Source organism: Mus musculus, chromosome 13 (assembly GCF_000001635.26).
Source record: "Mus musculus strain C57BL/6J chromosome 13, GRCm38.p6 C57BL/6J".
NCBI lineage: Eukaryota > Metazoa > Chordata > Mammalia > Rodentia > Muridae > Mus > Mus musculus.
Window position 1 is genome coordinate 13,591,517 of NC_000079.6, and position 21,903 is coordinate 13,613,419.

Genomic DNA, 21,903 nt, shown 5'->3' on the forward strand with positions numbered 1-21,903 from the left:
AGGGGATATCTGTATTTACAGAGCATTGCAAGTAACTTTTCTGCTGCTCGTTGCTGTCATCCACGTTGACACTAACACATACAGATATTGAGAGACTTTGGAAGATAGAGGACGTAAGGGGGAGATGAGTTTCTGTTATTTAGTTTCCATTAAAATACTTCCCAGACAATAAATTGCATATAGAGCATATGCATTTAGTAAAGATGTTTAAGTACCTATTGTGGACCAGACACGTTTTATAAACAGATAAATACCCCCTTTCTTGGGTCATACATATTCTGGAAGAACCTCAGACAATAAGTAAGAAGAATATGTCCTTGTCAGATGATGTTAAAGGACTTAGAGAAAAAGCAGGGAGAAGACAGAGCCAGAAACGGGCTGCAATTTGATTAGAGGTAGTTAGGAAAGGCCTTCTGGAAAAAAAATTTGATAACCGGAAGGAAGTAAGGGGTGATCCATGCTCTTTTCTGAGGGAAGGATATGCAGTGAGAAAGCCACTTGCAAAAGCCCTGAGGCAATAGTGTGGAGACTGGAGTCAGAAGAGAGCTGAGAGGCGGGTCTGGCCGTGTTGGAGCCAGTTAAGTAAGAGTCGTAGAGTACCAACAGATTAAAAGGGTGAGAGATCAGATTGTGAAAGGCTTTATAAGCCTCTGTAGGGAGAGGAGACCTCTTTTTGATTACAAGCTGATATAATCAAACTTGATTTTCAAAGGAGCCATATTATGACTAATTGGAAAATATACCACCATTTGGGGGAAGGGATAGCAGAAACAGAAGCAGAGATACCAAGTAATGAGGCCAGAAATGATTTAGGAATTTGTGGCTGTGGTGAGAGGTTATTGACTTTTTAATACATTGTGTATAGAAATGTAGAGGACAGCAACAATTTTGTCTTTAGCAAGAAAGATAGACTAGAATAGGGAGGTACTGAGAGCTTTCTGAGAAGAATAGGCTTGGTAAGGAGGTTAGGTTTTAGGGGATAAAATTAAACACCCAAGTGGAGATTATTCGTAATAGACATTAGTGACTTTGCATTACAGGAATTTTTGTGTTTCTTGACTATTCCAGCTTAACCATTTTGCCCATAAGTGGACAATTTCCATTCCATGCTTACTACTTTTTTTTCCTCCCAGTGTTGGGACTCAAACCCAGTGCCTTGAGCATGCTAGGAAAGTTCTCTTACTAAGCCCTTTCTTTCTCTGGCTCTGTTTTTAGTTCTTTTGAACCAACGTAGTCATTTATGTTCCCAATGTAGCTCTGGTTTTATTTGCTTGGATTTAGTCCATGTGTTTGTTAGTTTTAGTTGTAGAAAAAGCTGTACAGAATTCCAGAGTATTTTTTATAGTCTGCTGCTATATTCAACTTGAACACCTTTCTCTGATTTTTTAAAATTATTTTTAGATGCCTGTTAAAAAGAATTTAAGTCCCAGAAATATTATCAAATGTGGCTTTTCTTGGCCATTTGTGAAATTACAATGTAAGTGACCTGAATTTTTGAAATGATGTTCTATAAGCAACAAAGAGATTATTTTAATTCTTTTGTTTTATTACAGATGACTTGAAATAAACTATCACATTCTTAATGGAGATTTTTAAAATATCACAATATAAAGTATTAGGCCAATATACTTTGATCTGTAAGGCTTGCTGGAGCATCTCTGTAGTCCCAACTACTTGGGAGGCTGAAGCAGGAGGATCACATGTTCAAGACCAGCCTGGACATTTAACAGATTAGTGGGACTCTGTCTCAAAAATGAGAAAATGGGGTTGAGAATATGGCATGGTGGTAGAGTACTGTCTGGCATATACAGGGCCCTGGGTTTGAAAACAATAACAAAATACTTGTATCAGAAAATATGTAATCCTGAGGTCTATTCTTTATAATAAAGAACCAGAAAAGAACTAATACTTTATAATAAATTTTCAGCATATCTGTCCCCAATTAGATTGGTAACTGTAAACTGATCGTGGAGTCAGTGAGGCAACTCTGTTCTCATTGGCACTACTTTTTCACTGTTGCTTCTCATCAGTGCTTGTCCTTGTGCCTCTTAATTTCCCTGGCCTTGCTTATAATAATTGAGAGAGATATGATACATTCGGAATTTTTGAATGCTTACTAAGTCTAAGCACTGGAAAGAATAGAATAAGGAAAAAAGTACCTAATAACATGAAATAGTAATGCTTAAAACCAGATGTCTTGATTAGTTAAGAAAGAAATAAAATTATTTTCCAAAAGGATAGCCATTGTTTCATTCAAACGTTAGTCTTTGAAATTGAAACCCACAGTGGTGAGGAAATGGGAGCTTCCAGCCATTTTAAAGAAATGGACAAATGAGATGAGCACTAGGGTTTCATGCACTTAGTCATGCTTATAAAACTGTTTTTACCGATCTTTGAAAAGTAAAGAGTCATTTCAATAGTGGACTACTAATTGGTAATTGAGGAATGGACTATAAGATCATACAATGTAATTATGTTATGTGTAGAAAGCTAGCCACCCCCAACACACACACACACACACACACACACACACACACACACACACAATCACAGTCCAACAAAAATAACCCACTGTGTACTTTGTAGTTCCATCTAGAAAATGTGTTCTTATCCATAGTGGCAGAAATGAGTGGTGGGCTGAGTGCAGATGGAGTAAAGGAAGGAGGCATAGATGGGAGGGATAACAAGGACATACTAGGAAACTGCAGGGAGTGGTAGACAGGTTCCACTGAACAAATTATATACTTTAAAGGTGTACAGTGTGTTACGCGTCATGCCAATTACACCTTAATAAGTGGTATTTAAAAGTATCTCAAGCTTTAAAAGACAGAGGAATCTTAAGTTCATATTACCCAATGAAAGAAGCTAGTCTGAAAAAGTTGTGTACTTTGTTATTCCAAGTCTGAGATATTCTGGAAAAAGCAAAGCAAAACTCTGTGGAGGCAGAGGATCAGAAGTTAGAGAAAGGGAAGAATAAATGGGCAGAGAACACAGAGGATTTTTAGGGCAGTACAATACTACAGTGGTGGATATATATCATACATTTGTCAAAACCTGTTGTATGCACAACTGTGGGTCTTAATGTAAGCTGTGACTTTGGGACGAGAATGATCTGTCAATATAAGTTTGTTAGTAACAAATGTACCTATGCTGTGGGATGTTTGTAGCCAGAGAGGCTGTGCATGTGTGGAGACAGCTATGTGTGATTTCTTTTTTCTATTTGATTTTGAGGTGAACCTAAAACTGCTCTATAAAGAGTAGATTTTTGCCAGAAACTTGAAGAATTGCCATTTTGCTTGTTTTGAGCCCGGGCTGGCTGGAATTTGTGATCCCCCTTCCTTGAATGCTGAAATAAAAAGTGTGCACCATCATGCCCAGCAAGAATTGACTATTTTACATTTTAAAATTGAAGAATTAGAGGTGAATCTGAGAAATTGTACATTGAAACATTTGACACCGATTCTCAGAAAAATTATGTTAGATTGCCAACTACTTCATGACTCATGATCAGAGAAGAAAGCATTGATTGCTGAGACCCATCCATTTTTAAAGAATAAGTCAGTGATCTAACCTCATGTTCACCTTGCTAAAGACAGCATAAGAACAGTATATTTTTTTATAGCATATCACCATGTGTAGCCTGTACATCCAGTATTTGATTTAATCTTTAAAAGCCCACCCCCTGAATTAGTTCATTTTGAAATGAAGAGGAGACAGTGTATGGAAACTTAACTGGGAGGTGCGGTTGGCCAAAGGTATGTTTCTTTAAGGAGTGATGTCAAGGTATTTGTGTGGATTGAGGGAAAGGTAGATCCTGTAATAGATGCTAATTGATTGAAAATAATATGAAAGAAAGGGAAGGTGTGGGCCCAGGAGAAAAGGTAAAAAGGGTTACTCAGAAGAATAGCAATGCATCTTCCTGTTTGCAAAAGAGAAGGAAATAAGGGAGTGGGTTGAGGTAGAGCTGAGCATCCAGGGTGCTGTCTCTTCTCTACAAAGCAAGGTTATCTGATGAGACAGAAAAATGTGAGTTGGAGTATTCTTGGGGAAGCACTTTACGCCTAGTGTATTGGAATTTCTTGTTTTTGTGGCTAATTGAGTCCAGAAAAGAGTTCTTGTGTGGAGATGAAGGAATTTAAACAAGGGCTAGTGACCTAATTACTGAGTCCTGATAAATATTCTTCCAGGATTTGAAATCACAAATATACACAGAGGTTACCAGAATGGTTAAATAGCTTTCTCCATGATCTGCTTTGGTTAGGTGAAAAAGCAAGTGTAGTCAACTGAACCTGGGTGAGAATAGGAAAGAAGAGTGTAATGAAGAACCTGGCAAGAAGGACGGTGTGACACCAAGGAATGGAGGAGGCCGGTGGGGTCATTGTTCAAAGCAATGACACACAGAACTCCTACTCAGTTAGGAGGAAGAGCCAAGCCAACTTGAGGCTGATACATGCGGAGAGTAGAGAAGGTGAAGAATCTTAGTGAAAAAGGATATATGCTTAGGATTTATGGTAGTAATGGAACACTAGAGGTGGAAAAGGGGGTACACATGAAAATTCTACATTTAAAATTCCAGATATAGCTGTCTCTTGTGAGACTATGCCAGGGCCTAGCAAACACAGAAGTGGATGCTCACAGTCAGCTATTGAGTGGACCACAGGGCTCCCAATGGAGGAACTAGAGAAAGCACCCAAGGAACTAAAGGGAACTGCAACCCTATAGGTGGAACAACAATATGAACTAAGCAGTACCCCGGAGCTCTTGTCTCTAGCTGCATATGTATCAAAAGATGGCCTAGTCGGCCATCACTGCAAAGAGAGGCCCATTGGACTTGCAAACTTTATATGCCCCAGTACAGGGGAATGCCAGGGCCAAAAAGGGGAAGTGGGTGGGTAGGGGAGTGGGGGGGGGTATGGGGACTTTTGGTATAGCATTGGAAATGTAAATGAGCTAAATACCTAATAAAAAATGGAAAAAAATATTTAAAGGCAAAAAAAAAAAAAAAATTCCAGACGGGTAATTTTAAGTAATAAGGATTAAAATATAGCTGCCGTTCCTGGGAAGCCAGTCTTAATAGTGCTAATCGCAATAATAGTAATGGTAGTTCTTGTCAGTAGCCTTCCTGAAGGTACTCAACCAAGAGTACCTGAGACTGGGTAGCTTGAAAGTCCTTATGAGCAGCTATTAACCGAGCCCCAGAAGATCAGCTCTTGTGGAGAACATATGATGTTGATAATAAGTGGTAATGTCCTACTAAGAACTTGGCCAGTTGGTGACAGCTATAAACGCAATCCTGAAGTAGATACCATGAAACACTCTGGTTTGGGAAGCCCTGTGAATACTGACTTTTCCCGGACTGAGGACTTGGTGATGTCGTGATGTCATTGAGAAGAAGAGGTGAAGGTATTCTAGCTTCATAGCAACAAAGATAGGGCTCAGGGAGGAGTAAAGTACATGGGGAGGGGCCTGAGGAGTCAACTCAGTAAAGTGTCTGCCTCATATGTGTGAGACCTTAATTTTGATCCCCAGAAGCCCTGTAAAAATGGTGGCCCTAGTAGTATGCACTTAAAATTGCACCTCTGGGGAGGCAGAGACAAGACCCCTTGCTAGTTGTCCAGTTTAACCTAACTGGTGAATTCTAGGACAGTGATATACCCTGTCTCAAAAACGATGGATGATGTTTCTGAGGTCATGCACACATGTATATCTGCACACGCACGCGCACACACACACACACACACACACATACATATATGAGTATATATGTATGTATATATATTCATAAGTAAAACAACAAAAAGTATATATACATATGTATATATGTATGAGTATATATCTATTTATATTCATTTATTCATAAGTAAAACAACAAAAAGTTTTAGGAGGACTTACTTAATAGGGTGCAAAACCTCAGAGGGGTGCTTGAGTATGTGGGGCAGTTGTACAGTTTGTTGGTCAAATAGATGGTATTTTGAGAACAAAGGGTGTCATTAATAGTTACTCTTAGACATAAGCCAGGACTAGGCTGGGCACCACAGTGAAGGTAAGCAGAGGCGTTACACTGGAAAGGGGTAGATACTGAGAATGAGTGCGCTGAGTCTTATTAGAGGGGCTTGTGTGGTGTCAGCTCAAGACTGTTTTCTCTAGTGTCATGGTACTGTCCCGAGACTTTCTGCTACCTCTTATATAAGAAAGTCTGGGCTCATCTTTGTATGAGCATTTAGGAAGTCATTAAACATGTAGGTGATAGTTGAAACCTCAGAAGTTTGAGTTCATAAAAGGATAGTAAACACACAGAGTAAAATGAGGAGGGTACAATCCAGAGCCTCATCAACACGAGGAGCTGACACAGAAGAATCTAGCCAAGGACAATAGACAGTAATCAGAAGAGGAAACCCGCAAAATATAAGTAGAAGTATGTGTATGAGTATGTATGTGATTCCATAGGTCAGAAGAGAGGGTTAAGAACAGGACAATTATTGTTTTTCATATGCTTTGTATTTTACAGAGAGGTCTGATCAGATAAGTACTAGTACGTGCTTGTTGGAATGAATTTGGCAATTAGTTATTGTTGCTCTTGGCCTGAGTAGTTTCTATAGAGGACTGTGAGCAAAAGCCAGGTTGCAGTGCACAGAGCAGAGGTGAAGTGGCTTCCTTATAGACACTTTTGAGTAATCTTGAAGGAGAGGTGTCAATGGGATACTTCCTCTGTTTTAAATGCAAGCAATGAAGAAGCTAATAGAGTTGAGGGATTAAAAACTAAGAGGGAGCTGGGAGATGTCAAGTCAGAAAGTGTTGATTGTCATTACAAAGGCAGAAGAAAGAGGAAAATATGTTCTGTTGTTTTGGGCTTTTTTGAGATAGGGTTTTGCTTTGTAGCCTAGGCTAACCTCACTCATACTCACAATCCTAGTTGCTTATCTTTTTTCTGTTCTGAGATTCACTGCACCTGGCTTGGAAGATTAAAAAAAAAAGATTTAAATATGTATGCGTGCTAGGAACCAAACTTGGGTTTGCAAGAGCAACAAGTGCTCTTAACCTGTGAGCCCTCGATCCAGCTCCTGGGAGATGTGTTCTAAATAAATAAGACAAGCTTACTAATTACAAGTGTCAAGCCCTACAGTGCTTGGAAGCATTCAGTTTCCATCTCGTGTCGATTAACTCTACTTGGATTTTCTTGTACTGCTTTTAGCTATGAGCTATCCAAACGATTGTTGGGGTGCTTGATATTTTCTGGGGCTTTTTTTCCTTTATATGTATCTCTTTTTTAAAAGTTAGCTGTGTTTTGTACATTGGAGATGTCTTATGATTAAAGATAGCCATCCATATTTACATACCACAAACAGAATTAAATCCGTATGTTTTTAATGTATTGCGACTTTTCAAAAGCAGTAAGAATATTCTTTAACATTGATCTGGTCACCTGTGACTTGCTGCAGTTTTTATTGGTTCTATAGTTATCTTCACTCCTTAGAAGAACAGTAGTCATAATTACATTCATTGTATTGTAGCAGCAGAGCTATTAAATACATTGAGTTTGGGTGAGTGTAAAATTAAGACAGTGGTAAGAACAGTTTCTTCCCTTTTTTATCATAATAATGTGACATCTTTAAAAGGGCAGCAAACATATTTATCAGTTCATAAAATGCACTCATTGTTGTAACCTCTTGGTATTCATCCATTGAAGTGGGAAATACAGTGTGGCCAGTGGAAGGAGGCTGTCCTGGTGTAACTTGTAGGGCAGCTATGCATGTCCATCAGCTCCCTCATTACACTGCTTTCTTTTTTTTTTTTTTCCCATTTTTTATTAGGTATTTAGCTCATTTACATTTCCAATGCTATACCAAAAGTCCCCCATACCCACCCACCCCCACTCCCCTACCCACCCACTCCCCCTTTTTGGCCCTGGCATTCCCCTGTACTGGGGCATATAAAGTTGGCGTGTCCAATGGGCCTCTCTTTCCAGTGATGGCCGACTAGGCCATCTTTTGATACATATGCAGCTAGAGTCAAGAGCTCCGGGGTACTGGTTAGTTCATAATGTTGTTCCACCTATAGGGTTGCAGATCCCTTTAGCTCCTTGGGTACTTTCTCTAGCTCCTCCATTGGGAGCCCTGTGATCCATCCATTAGCTGACTGTGAGCATCCACTTCTGTGTTTGCTAGGCCCCGGCATAGTCTCACAATATCTGGGTCCTTTCGATAAAATCTTGCTAGATTACACTGCTTTCTATATTTGCTCTTGACTGCATTTTGACTGTGTGTGTATGTGTGTTTAGGCCAGCAGACTTTCTTCAGGTGAGGTGTATCTGTTATTTAAATTTCTCAGTGGCCCTGGAACTATCGGATTAGGCCAGGCCGTTTGGCCATTGAGCCCCAGGGTCCACTTGTCTTCACCTCCCCAGTACTGAGATTATGTGCATATACCACCATGCCCAGCTTGCTTGCTTTCTTTCTTTCTTTCTTTCTTTCTTTCTTTCTTTCTTTCTTTCTTTCTTTCTTTCTTTCTTTCTTTCTTTCTTTCTTTCTTTAACATGGGCTCTGAAGATCAAACTGAGGTCCTTGGATGCTTGCAAAGGAAGCACTTTGCTGATTAAGCTATTTTCACAGCCCAGACTGATGCCTTAAATGTGTGTGTGTGTCTGTGCACGCCTGCACACACATGTGTTGCACCCAGGATCTTGAGTGCCAGACAAGGGTTCTGACACTGAGCTGTATCCTCAGTCTTGACTTGGAATTTCTTTTTCTTTTTTTTTCTTTCTTTTTTTTTTTTTTTTTTTTTTGGTTTTTCAAGACAGGGTTTCTCTGTATAGCCCTGGCTGTCCTGGAACTCACTCTGTAGACCAGACTGGCCTCGAACTCAGAAATCTGCCTGCCTCTGCCTCCCAAGTGCTGGGATTAAAGGCATGCATCGCCACTGCCTGGCTGGGATTTCTTAAAGATTAAAATGCTTTGTTGCTTTTTGTATTTCCTTTTAATGGTGTTTCCAAAACAATAATGCTGATAATTATTCCTGCATTTTCTCCTGTTAACTTTATTTAAATGTTTCGAAGACTATTTTTAAAGTCATTTGTTTCAAGTTACTGGCATAGTCTTCTCTATTCCTTATATTTTACATTATAATTTATGTGTGTCTGAGAGAAAGCATGTCTGTGTGTCTGTCTGTAGGCACGAGTCATGGAGGTTAGAGAACAACTTTCAGGAGTCTGTTCTCTCCTTCTACTATGTAGGTTCTGGGAAGTGAATTCAAGTTGTCGGGTTTGGTAGCAAGCACTTTTACCCACTGAACCATCTCACTGGTTCACTATTATTATTGTTTGTATGTATGTGAGCCTGAGTCAGTGTAAGTGCAACACATATGTGATGGTGCCCACAAGATCAGAATAGGTGTTAGATCCCCTGGAGCTGGAGTGAAAAGCTGCCGTGAGCCTCCTGATATATGTGCTGGGAACAGAAACTGGGTCCTCTGCAAGAGCCGCAAGTGCCCTTAACTACCAAGTTAACTTTCCAGCCCCACTCCTCATTTTTTTTTTAAATAAAATACTAGCAATGTTGTTTTGGCAGTGTAATCTGGTTTTACTCACATTAAGGAAACAATGTAAATGGATCTTCATGCTTGTTACATTTCTTTTTTAATTAGTGTACTGTCATGAAAGTTCACAGTCCAAAGAGACATTTAGAAATGATCTAGTTTTAATTTTTCTGAATATAAGAGTAATAGGGAACAGGCTGGGATTAATAACATATACCTAGTTCTGGGGACTCAGGAGTAATAGGGGACAGGCTGGGATTCAAAACATATACCTAGTTCTGGGGACTCAGGAGTAATAGGGGACAGGCTGGGATTCATAACATATACCTAGTTCTAGGGACTCAGGAGGCTGGATCAGGAGCGCCCTAAGTTTGGAGTGACCTAGGCTGATTAGTTAGACCCTGTTTCAAAACAAACTGACAAACCAACATCAAGCCAACACTTAGAAAGCGAGGGTGGGGGTCATAAATATTTGAGGAAAAACAAAAGTTCAAAAATATCTTTTATTTTTAGTCTGACATTTCATACACTGTATTACTAATACCCTGAACATTTTTGTGTGTTTTAGGAATGTAATTCTGTAGCCAAAATATGTCTGAGTACCATAGGAACATGTAGCAATTGGCTTCTAGTATGTGATTCATGAATATTTTTATTTTTCTTTATATGTTATTCTTGTTTTTGTTGTTGTTGTTATTATAGAAGGTGTCTCACTAGCCCTGGCTAGCCTAGAATTCACTTGAGGCATATTTCATGTTTTAACCTAAGTGCTAGAATTGCACACGCGTGTCACCATGCTGAGCTTACCTGTCCATATTCTTTGTGTGTGTGTTTTATTAGATATTTTCCTTATTTCCATTTCAAATGTTATCCCCTTTCTTCGTTTCCCTTCCAAAATTCCCCTATCCCTTCCCTCCTGCCCCTGCTCACCAACCCACCCACTCCTGCTTCCTGGTCCTGGCCTTTCCCTACACTGGAGCATCAAGCCTTTACAGGACCAACGGCCTCTCCTCCCTTTGATGACCAACAAGGCCACATATGCTACATATGCGGCTGGAGCCATGGGTCCCTCCATGTGTACTCTTTGGTTGGTGGTTTAGTCCCTGGGAGCTCTGGGGGTACTGGTTGGTTTATATTGTTGTTTCTCCTATGGGGCTGCAAACCCCTTCAGCTCCTTGGGTCCTTTTTCTAGCTCCTCCATTGGGGACTCTGTGCTCAGTCCAATGGTTGGCTGAGAGCGTCCACCTCTGTATTTGTCAGGCACTGGCAGAGCCTCTCAGGAGACAGCTATATCAGGCTCCTGTCAGCAAGCTCTTGTTGGCATTGACAACAGTGTCTGGGTTTAGAGACTGTATATGGGATGGATCCCCAGGTGGGGCAGTCTCTGGATGGCCTTTCCTTCAGTCTCTGCTCCACATTCTTAACATAGGGATAGAAACTTATTGTGATGATGAGAGTGGGTTACATTTGAAAAGTCTTTCTTTTCTCAGAAAATGTTCCATTTTTGCTTCAGTTCTCCCAGACCCTGTGTTAGACTTAGGACCCCTAACTAGTCCTCTTCATGGATGGTTAGAGAGCAGTTGATTCAACAGCTGCATCTTGATTTGACTCTACTCTTAGCTTTCTTGGAGTAAAATATAACAAGAAACAGATTTTTCTATATTTGACTGTATCAACTAAATTTATGTTTTCTTTTAAGGGGTAGCTAGTTGTATTGTCTATGTAGACATGGAAGACTAAGAGGAGACCAGCACTGTTTAAACTTCCAAGGTGTAGTCTAGGTTGTCTTTAATCTCATCATGGTGCTGTGTGACTCTCTAAGACTGTAGATTTGAGCCTCCTACCTGACTTACAAGGTATCTTTAAGGCTTGTGAATATCTATGTTTAGTATTCCTAGACCTTATTTTATAGAATCTTTTGCATATGTCAGAAAAACATAAAACTTGATCACTATGATTTTGTTATAGAAATTATTATTTTCACTTACATTAGGTTTAGGCTTCAAATGACTTTTTAATGTTTCTTCAACAAGTATGAAGAGCTATGCCTATAATAGAAGTTTAAGAACTTTTTAAAAAGCCTGTAGTCTTTGAATTATAATCTTTAATATAACATAAATGATACATCAACTTTCTTCCATTAATTAATTTATTTGTTCACTTTGCATCCCGATCACAACCCCCCTTCCACCTCCCCCCACCACGCCCCTTCTGCTTCTCCTCTGAGAAGGAGAGCCCCTCCTGGGTCCCAACCAACCCTGGCACATCAAGACACTGCAGGACTGGTCATAGCCTCTTTCACTGAGGTCATCTAGGTAGCCCAGTTAGGGGAACAGGATCCATAGGCAACAGAGTCAAAGACATCCACTTGTTGGGGGACCCACATGAAGACCAAGCTGCACATATGTGGCACGTGTATGTGTGTGAGGAGCCTAGGTCCAGCCCTCATATGCTCTTTTGTTGTTGATTCAGTCTCTGGGAGTTCCCAAATGACCCGGTTTGTTGACTCTGTTGGTCTTTCTGTAGAGTTCCTGTTCACTCTGGGACCCTCAATCCTTCTCCCCAACTCTTCCACACAACTCCCTGAATTCCATCTGTTTGGTTTTGGGTCTGTGCTTCTGTTTTGGTTAGCTACTAGGTGGCCAGATATCTGGAATGGGGGATGAGACGAGGAAAGTTATAAGATGTCTATGGGAATGACTCTAGCTGAAACTCCTAGCGGTGGGAGCTATGGAGCCTGATATGACCTCCTCCTGTAGTCAGGTAGGACTCCCAGTGGAGAGACAAGGACACCAACCCATTCACAAAACCTTCAACCCAAAATTTGTCTTGCCTATGAAAACTGCAAGGACAATGATGGAGCAGAGACTGAGGGGATGGCCAAAGTGACTGGTCCAACTTGAGACCCAATCCATGGACAAAAAGAACTAATCCATGGCACTATTTTTTTTTTTTTTTTTTGGTTTTTCGAGACAGGGTTTCTCTATATAGCCCTGGCTGTCTTGGAACTCACTTTGTAGACCAGGCTGGCCTCGAACTCAGAAATCTGCCTGCCTCTGCCTCCCGAGTGCTGGGATTAAAGGCATGCACCACCTCGCCCGGCTCCCTGGCACTATTAATGATACTCTGTTATGCTTACAGTCAGGAACCTAGAATGACTATCCTCCCAGAGGCTCCACTCAGCTGCTGACAATATCAACTTTTAATCCTAAGGTTTTTTTTTTTAAAGATAATAAACTTTGCTAAGGACTTTAAGAGTTTGTGTAGCACATTTCTTAGTACTTCACAGCTAACTGTGGAACAGGAAAAGTCTTTTCTAAGTTCATATTAGAGCCTTAGCTTGGGAAAGTTTTTAAAAAAAATTTGCACATTTAAGTACTTTCTATCAAAGTTAACATTAAGTGAGTTGGTATTTATTGACTTCTTACTGTTTATAGCATTGATGATATTTTTTAAAAATAAGATCTGGATTAAAAAAAATCTTTAACAAAGATTTAATTAAATTTAAGTTTTGCCTGCATGCATATCTGTGTACAACATGTATGCAGTGCTTGAAGAAACCAGAAGAAGATGTCAAATCCTTTGGAACAGGAGTTAACAGATGGTGGTAAGGTACTGTGTAGGTACTGGGATTTGAACCCAGGTCCTCTGGAAGAGCAACCAGTATTCCTAACCACCCTCTAGGGTCCCTTCCTAAGAAAGTATAATTTAGTTTGTAAAGAAAGAATACAAGTATATGATACAGTGTGATGAATGATACTATAAAGGCATTTAGAAAAGGAATTACTAGTGATTTCCATGGCAAGAGCAACATGATAAAGCAGTGAACTAGTGTGGAGGACGTGTAACCTTTGGGGAAGAACTGTAGAGGAAGTGGTCCTGTGTGTTAGTTGTATAGAGAGATTGGAATGATAAAATGGTGGAGGATATTGCATGCTCTAAGAAAGGTATTGGGGTCACATATCCCATGAATTAGAGTGTGGTTTATAATTTCAAGGAACCTGAGTGACTTTTTTTTTTTAAAGCAGTTGTAAGATTTAGGTTAGATAGAAAACAGACCAGAGGCAGGAGATGAGGGCCCAGGAGTGCTTAGAAATAAAGCTAGAGAAGAAGGGGCCAGATTCAGTGATGATAATAATAGCTAATAATTACTAATCTTCAGTCTGCCAGGTATTTGTGTTCTGAATGGAATGTCTCATTTAATTTTAATAATAACTCTTCCTAAAAGCTTGCCTATATAAGAAACAAGGGATCTCTTGGGAAGAAAAATGAGCTCACCCCAAATTATTGATGTTGACTCCCTGAAATATAGAAGGAAAAGAAAATTTAGGGCCCATTGCTTTCTTAGATTTCTGCCCTCTATACAAAATTATTCTAAATATATTTAGCTAAGCGTTTTTTTTTTTGAACAGCCCACACTGTTCCACATAACTTAAAAGTATTTCATTAAACACGTTTTCTATTTTGACTTAATTTAAATGCATAATACAGAATAAATGTGGGAGCAGCACCACCATTTCTTTCCCCTTTCACTTCTTGAGGATTGGCATAGCTCCACATTTGTAATGTTGACCATCTAGGTCACAGCCAACTTTTTTTTTTTTTTTTTTTTTTTTTTTTTTCGAGACAGGATTTCTCTGTGTAGCCCTGGCTGTCCTGGAACTCACTTTGTAGACCAGGCTGGCCTCGAACTCAGAAATCCGCCTGCCTCTGCCTCCCAAGTCACAGCCAACTTTTATAAAGCTCTGAGATGCTGACATTCTAGTGACACCTCATGTTAAGATGTAAATTCTTTCTGTGAGGAGTAGTATCCTCTCAGGTCACATACTTGTTTGTATAAAAGAAAAACAGAACATAAGAGAAGTAATAACAAGTTGACACATTTTTTTTCTATAAAAGAGAGAGAGAGAGAGAAGAGAGACAAAAGAGAAAGAGAGAGAGAAGAGAGAGAATAAAGAAATTGAAAGCTAGGGTAGCAGGAAACTTGTGATGTGTAGGGCCTAGCTACACGTAGGTCTAGACCTGCCCTGCCTAAATTGCTTGATAGTTACCCTTCTGAAAGACATGGGTATGAGAAGTCTCCCTGAAATTCATGCAATATCAGGAAAAACATGAGATAAGAATCTTTACACCCAGCTTTTAAGCTCAGCCTTAGCTAATCTTAGATACACAAACTGTAGATAAATTGTTTGCCAGAATGTAACATGAACTGCCTCTAGTCTAATTCTTCATAGAGTCCTCATTCTTATTTGAAACCTCATGAGTTTGGCCTTCACTGTCCCATTCTTGTTACTCTGTGCTCCCCACCAGAATGACTCATTAAGCTTTGCTTATACTATTCTAGATAGTTTCTAACCTACAGCTCCCAAATTTCCAGTTCTTATAAATCACTGCCAAAGGCTTAAGAACCACATGTTTGGGCTTAGACACAACAAAAACTCCACTTCACTGGTATCAGTTTTCTCTGTTAATTTTGCAGAGCTGTGACCAAAATAACCCAAGAGAAAAATCTACAGGAGGAAGGGTTTTGGCTTACAGATTCAGACTGTTCAATCTATGGTTGCATGGTCCCATGTGCTTGAGTAGAAGATCTTAACAGTGGCAGTATGCGACAAAGGAGATATAGACAAAGAAATAGATAAATTATCATTATAAAGTAAAAATTTAAAAACTGCCTATGTTATTAAAAGTGTGCAAATGTAATGTGCTTTCTGTTTTGAAATCTTTGGTTGGAAATCTGATGGCTGTTAGCACATCAAGCATTTGTCAGAAAGTTACACTGCAGCTCATATATCAACAGATGCCCTGTTGCTTATATGATTCAATTTAATTGATATGATTTAACTGAATTATTTTTAAAGAGACATTTGGGCTGGGGGATGGCTCAGTGTATACCATTTTTGATATACAAGCTTGAGGACCTGTGTTAAGATAACTGGTCCTAAGCTGGGCAGTGGTGGCGCACACTTTTAATCCCAGCACTTGGGAGGCAGAGGCAGGTGGATTTCTGAGTTGGAGGCCAGCCTGGTCTACAGAGTGAGTTCCAGGACAGCCAGAGCTACACAGAGAAACCCTGTCTTGAAAAAAACAAAACAGAACAAAACAAAACAAAACAAAACAAAACAAAGCTAAACAAAACAAATTCCTGGTTCCTACATAAAAAAGTGGACATAGCAATGCACTGGAGTGAGGGGTTTGAGATAGGAGGATGGCCAGTGAGTCTGGCCACTTGGTGAGTTGTACATTCAGAGAGAGGTATGAGGGAAAGAGAGAAGAAAAGGAGAGAAGGGGAGAAAGCGGGAAATAGGGGAAAGAGGTAAGGAAGGGAGAGGAGGGGGAAGTGGGGAGGACCCTGTCTCAAAAATAAGGCAGAGAGCAAGATTAAGATACTTGATACTGACCTCTGACTTCCACAAGCCTGCATATATATACACATGGAAATAATAAATTTCACAGCAGAGAGTCCTGTCTATGACTTGAATGAAACAGTTGAGGCTATCATTCTTGAACTGCCTTGATTCTTAGCTACTACCTGGTAAGTTTGCCATATCTACACCTTCTAATCTCTTTCCTGTGGCATCAGACAATGGTGTAATGCTTCTTGCTCTTTGCCCTGAGCCTGGCCTCTTTACCTGTACTCTTAGCCCAATTATCACTTATTTTCTCTGACTTTTGGCTTTCATTCATTCCTTCTCTTGCTCCCATCTTTGATGGTTTTCCCCTTGTGGATACATTGGTATGTCAATAAATGGGCTCTTTGGGGGGGAAAAGAAAACAAATGAACAAGACCCTGATATGGGCCTGTGGTATGTTTTAGTGGGAACATGCCCTTGGCTTTGCGTTCAATCTCCAGAAGCCATGTGAAGGTGGAAGGAGAGAAGCAGCCTCAAAAAGTTGTCCTCTGAATCCACACATGTCCCCACCTCTATTATTTATTCACATAGACAACGATTAAACAAAATTTAAACTTTGTATAACATTTTGTTCTTTCTCATGTGTAAATACTCTTACTATGACTGAACTGCCTGGGAGAAGGGCCAGGCAGAGCCAGTTAAATATATCTAGCTGTACCACCAGGTGTTGCTTCCTTAGAACCTAAAAATATGACTGGCTTCCCAAAAGTTTTCAAACAAAAATGAGATCCATTATTTTTAAATATGACAAAAACCTTTCTTGGCCTGTGGCCTCTCTTTGTAGCATCCCCCTATATTTTCTTTTTTCCTAGTCTTGTTTTCTCAAAAAAAAATGATCTGCATTTATACTATTTCCTTATTTTACCCTGTGTTGGAAACTGTGAGTAGAGCTGACAAGGTTGTTTTAAGAAGTTTTAGGGTTGAAATATACAGCATAATGAATTTTGTCTTAGTAGTTACTGAAAGAAATTCATCACTGGCCTAATGGTTAGAGTCATAGCTCACTTATCACGTGTGTTTTGGCCCTGGCAGCCATTCTGCACATATGTCTTAGCTCTTCTGCTCTTTGATGCCCAGGTGGCAACACAAGCAGCTCAGGCAGCTGCTGAGAGAGTTTTTCTGACTCCCTTTCTCTCCTCATCAAAATTATGCTCTTGTAACCCTTAATAAACATTTATTATAATTGTACACTTCTACTATTGCTTAGGAGAAAAGGTCTCACCTTTTTCTTGAAATATTACAGCAGTCTTCAAATTGGTTTACATTACGCTATTTTTTTTCCTGAACTCTTGCTTCTACTTTGATACAAGAGTGATCTATCTGTCCAACATTTACTGTGTTATTCTATATTTAAAGTTAGTCCTGGGCTTTCTATTAGGCCTGTTCACCAGAATCTCTTAGGAAGCTTGTTAAATGGGTTTCTGTTGGGCCATCTTCAGCTTAGGGGATTGAAGTCTTTGAAGGTGTAACATTGGAGAGTGTATGGGTGATTCTGAGACCCACTAGCTAGTAGGTTAAGTTCTTGGTATAATGCCAAAAGTCTTCTGATTTTCACCTTCTACTCCATCCTCCTTTCCCCTGTATTCTAATGATAATTAATATAATTATAATTACAATATCCAACAGTATAATGTCCTCAGTGACTTAACTGGAACTGCTTCCTGTCTGTAATACTTTTTTCCCTCACTTTTGTCCATCTTCTACTTAAAGCTCCTTTAGCTTAAAGATCACCTCTTTCAGGAAGCTTTCTGGACTCAAATTTGGGTCAGGTGCCCTTAACAGTTTAAAGGATCCTCAATCCTGGCTTTCCTTTGTCAGTGTATCATGAGCTTTTTGTGGTAGAGACAGATTTTTGTGCATGTGTGTTTTATATTCCTTTTTACATGTTATTTTTAAATTACATTTATTTATTTGTATATGTTGGCGATGTGTATCCCATGACACATGCATCCAAGTCAGAGGACAACTTGCTGGAGTCAGTTCCTTCCTTCTACCTTGTGAGTTCCTGGAATCAAACTTAGGTCATCAAGTTTGGTGGCAAGCACCTTTACCTACTGAGCCATTTTGCTGACCCAGTGTTTTGTATTCTTAATCCAGTACCAACTAGATGTTCTGTAATTATAAACAGGAAGAACATGGAACCAGGCTGGTGTGTTAAATTAGTTCTTGTCACTGACAAATGAGACAAATAATTTAAAGGAGAAAGATTTATTTGTGTTTGTGGTGTCTTATGTCTCACTTGATGGTTATCTGGTTTCATTGCTTTTGTTCCTGAGGTAAGGCAGAAAATCGTGCCAGTAGGATCATATTAGAGAAAGGCTATTTACTTTGTAGTAACTAGGAAGCAGAGGTAACAGGAAGGGGTCAGTGCCAAGATACCTACTTTAGGGGCATATCCTCAGCAACCCACTTCCTCCAGCTAGCTCTGCCTTCTACAATTTGTTTTTACCTCCTGATTGTCATTGAACCTTGACTGTATCAGTGGATTGAACCAGTGATTGGGTCAGAACCCTCCAGATCCAATTCTCTCTGGAAAACGCCTCAGATATACTCAGAAGTTCTGGTCTCACAGTTCAATAAAATTGCCAAGATTAGCCACCACAGCTGGGATACAGCAAATTGAGGTATGGGGTTCAGGCACATGAGAAATGACTTAGCAGGTAGAAGCATTTGCCACATGAGCCTCATGACCTGAATTCAATCCTTAGAATGCTTGTAAAGGTAGAAAGAGAACTGACTGTACACAATTGTCCTCTGACCTCTACATATATGCCATGGGATGTGTGCATACATGGTTTGGATGAGAATGATTGCCATAGGCTCATATTTGAATACTTGGTTCTTGATTGATGAAACTGTTTGGAAAGAAGAGGTATGGACTTGAGAGAGGAGATACGTCACTGGGGGTCAGAGTAGGGAGGTGAGCTTTGAAGTTGGAGAAGACCATACCATTCCTAGTTAGCACTCTTTCTGCCTCCTGCTTGTGGATCAGATATAAGCTGCTAGATTCTGTTCCTGGGCCATGCCTGCCTGCCTACTGCCATACTCCTAGTCGTGATGGCCATGGGCTCACCCTTTGAAACCGTAAGCCCCAAGAAACTTGTCTGTAAGTTGCCTTGGTCATAGTGTCACTTAGCAACAATAGAAAAATAACAAAGGCATATGTTCAAATACAATAATAATAAAATTAAAATAAAAAATAAGTTTGTAAGGTTTAAAGAAAATATAAATAAGATGCCATGGATATAGACTCTGGAAACAAAAGTAATCATATAGCAGTCATAGTGTTTTTAATGGAACAACTGGAAATACATGAAGGACAAAGAGATAGGAAAATAAATGAGGCAAATAGACTGATTTTAAAATAGCATGTGCAGAAGGAAGAAGGATATGAAACCATATAATATTCATAAACAAGACTCAAAAACACATTCTACAAATAAATTGTTAACAAACTGACCCTGTAATTGAATTCAAAGAATAAGAAAAAGTTCTCAGCTTCCATTCTTCGTTTTCTCTGACTAGGAGAGAATGATCTGTAGGCCGACTAATGAAGATGAAAGTAAGAAACATAAAAGAAAATTGAAGCCCAAGGCAAGAGAGGAGATCTAGGACCTCTGGCTAGTCTAGATGAATTCACACCTCATGGTCAGATTCCATGCAGATTTGTTAATGTTTTGGCTAAACTGGTAATCTTTGAGGAATTGCAATAAACATGAAAACTTGTAAGAAGCTGTGGAAGTGCAGTGTTTGAAAATTTAAGGGAATGCAGATTCCATAGATTTTAGTGAACTTGACATTATTCCCACAAAATTCTAGAGATGATCTTAAAATATTGGTAGATATTTACACACAGGAAAGGCGAGCAGTAATGTGCCTCAGTTCTCTACGAAGAATTCATTCCAGATAATATAGCTCACCCTGCCCCCTTTGATGGCAGGTACAGCTACAGCTGTACTGTATCTAGATTTCTGTGGGATGTTGACTGAGTTATTGCTGCACTGTTCACTAGTGGTGTGGCCTGCACCTACTCCCTAATTCTCACAAAGATATGTGTACTCTTGCATGATTTCTTGTTCATTCCTGTCTGTTTTATTTCCCAGAGCTTATAATAATGTGTGATCAAGACTGTGCACCAAGATACTCAAGGCAGTCTTTAAGTCTTTGGATTTTAAGTATTTTCAAATAGTTGAAAATCACTTTTATTTTTTATTCCTTGTTATTAAAAATAAAGCCCGTAACTAATGAAGAAACATTTTCTCATGTCTTATAGGTAAAACTAGAGCTAAACTATACAGATAGATAAACAGAAACATCTTATCACCCTGAAGCACAAAATTTCCCTTAGCATTCTGAAGGAGCTTTCATTGTATTATACACAGAAAACTTTGAGTTTCATTTCAAGAATTCAAACAAAACAAGGAATTTGAGAATATGAATTTTGGTGGGAATTTATCATTATTTGGTTTTGGTATTTTGAGTTCTCCTATATCTTCAAATACCATTCACCCTGCTAGGAGAGTAATAAATTGGCTGTCTGTAAGAACATTGAGCTATATATGGGTGATAGTCTACCATTCCCTCGATTTCCCTGTTTAGAAGACTGATACTTGTCTCATTCTCCTTTGTGGTTAATTTGTCTCTTATCTGGAAGTAGGAGTTGGAAAAGAAAGAGTGCTGTGATGAAGTTTATAGCTCTATATTCCAGGATTTCTTTCTTGAAGACTCAGTTCTTAGAGCTAGGCATTTATTCTTTATTTTACTTTTTTTTTTAATTAAGAATTTCCAAATTGTGGACACTTTGCCTCTTCTTAGAATTGGGAACAAAACACCCATGGAAGGAGTTACAGAGACAAAGTTTGGAGCTGTGTCAAAAGGATGGACCATCTAGAGCCTGCCTTATCCAGGGTTCCATCCCATAATCAGCTTCCAAACGCTGACACCATTGCATATACTAGCAAGATTTTGCTGAAAGGACCCAGATATAGCTGTCTCTTGTGAGACTATGCCGGGGCCTAGCAAACACAGAAGTGGATGCTCACAGTCAGCTATTGGATGGATCACAGGGCCCCAATGGAGGAGCTAGAGAAAGTACCCAAGGAGCTAAAGGGGTCTGCAACCCTATAGGTAGAACAACATTATGAACTAACCAGTACCCCGGAGCTCTTGACTCTAGCTGCATATGTATCAAAAGATGGCCTAGTCGGCCATCACTGGAAAGAGAGGCCCATTGGACACGCAAACTTTATATGCCCCAGTCCAGGGGAACGCCAGGGCCAAAAAATGGGAGTGGGTGAGTAGGGGAGTGGGTGGGAAGGTATGCTTTTGGTATAGCATTGGAAATGTAAATGAGGAAAATACCTAATAAAAAGTATATATATAAAAAAGAAAGTTAAAAAAAAGAGTTTCATGTATGCATATATTGTTTTGATCAGTTCCACACTCTATTCCCTCCTTTCCAACTCCTCCCTTATCTGCACCACTCCTATTCCCTATGCTCAGTTTTCATATGCCCTGTTTTTCTCTCTTTTTTAAAATCCCAGAGTCACTTAGTGTTGCCAGTGTACATAGATGTGGAGCCCTCTGCTGGAGCATAGGAAACCTCTTAGGTGCTGCATCCCTGAGGCAAAGTGACTGAGCCTCCTAGCAGTCATCATTGCCTGTAACTCTTCAGGGGAGGAGCTTCCTGACCACCTCCCCTCTTCATGCTGGGGTTTTGTCTGCATTGATCTTGTGTAGGTCTTGATTATTCAGTCACAGCCACTGTCAGTTTCTCTGTGAAACTTTCCTGTTGTATTGTGGAAAACGCTGTTTTACTATAGGCATCTGTTGCTTCTGGTTCTCACAATCTCTCTATCTCCTTCCTACATCCCTGAGTCTTGGGAGGAAGGGTGTGATACAGATGTCCCATTTGTGGCTGAACAATCCGCAATCTCATATTCTTTGCATATTGACCAGT

General features: G+C 39.7%; 1 protein-coding gene across 4 annotated transcripts in view; it reads left to right on the forward strand.

Moving 5' to 3' along the window:
- Lyst (lysosomal trafficking regulator) overlaps positions 1-21,903 on the forward strand; it is a 188,493-nt gene that overhangs the window by 1,206 nt on the left and 165,384 nt on the right. The window lies entirely within an intron of this gene.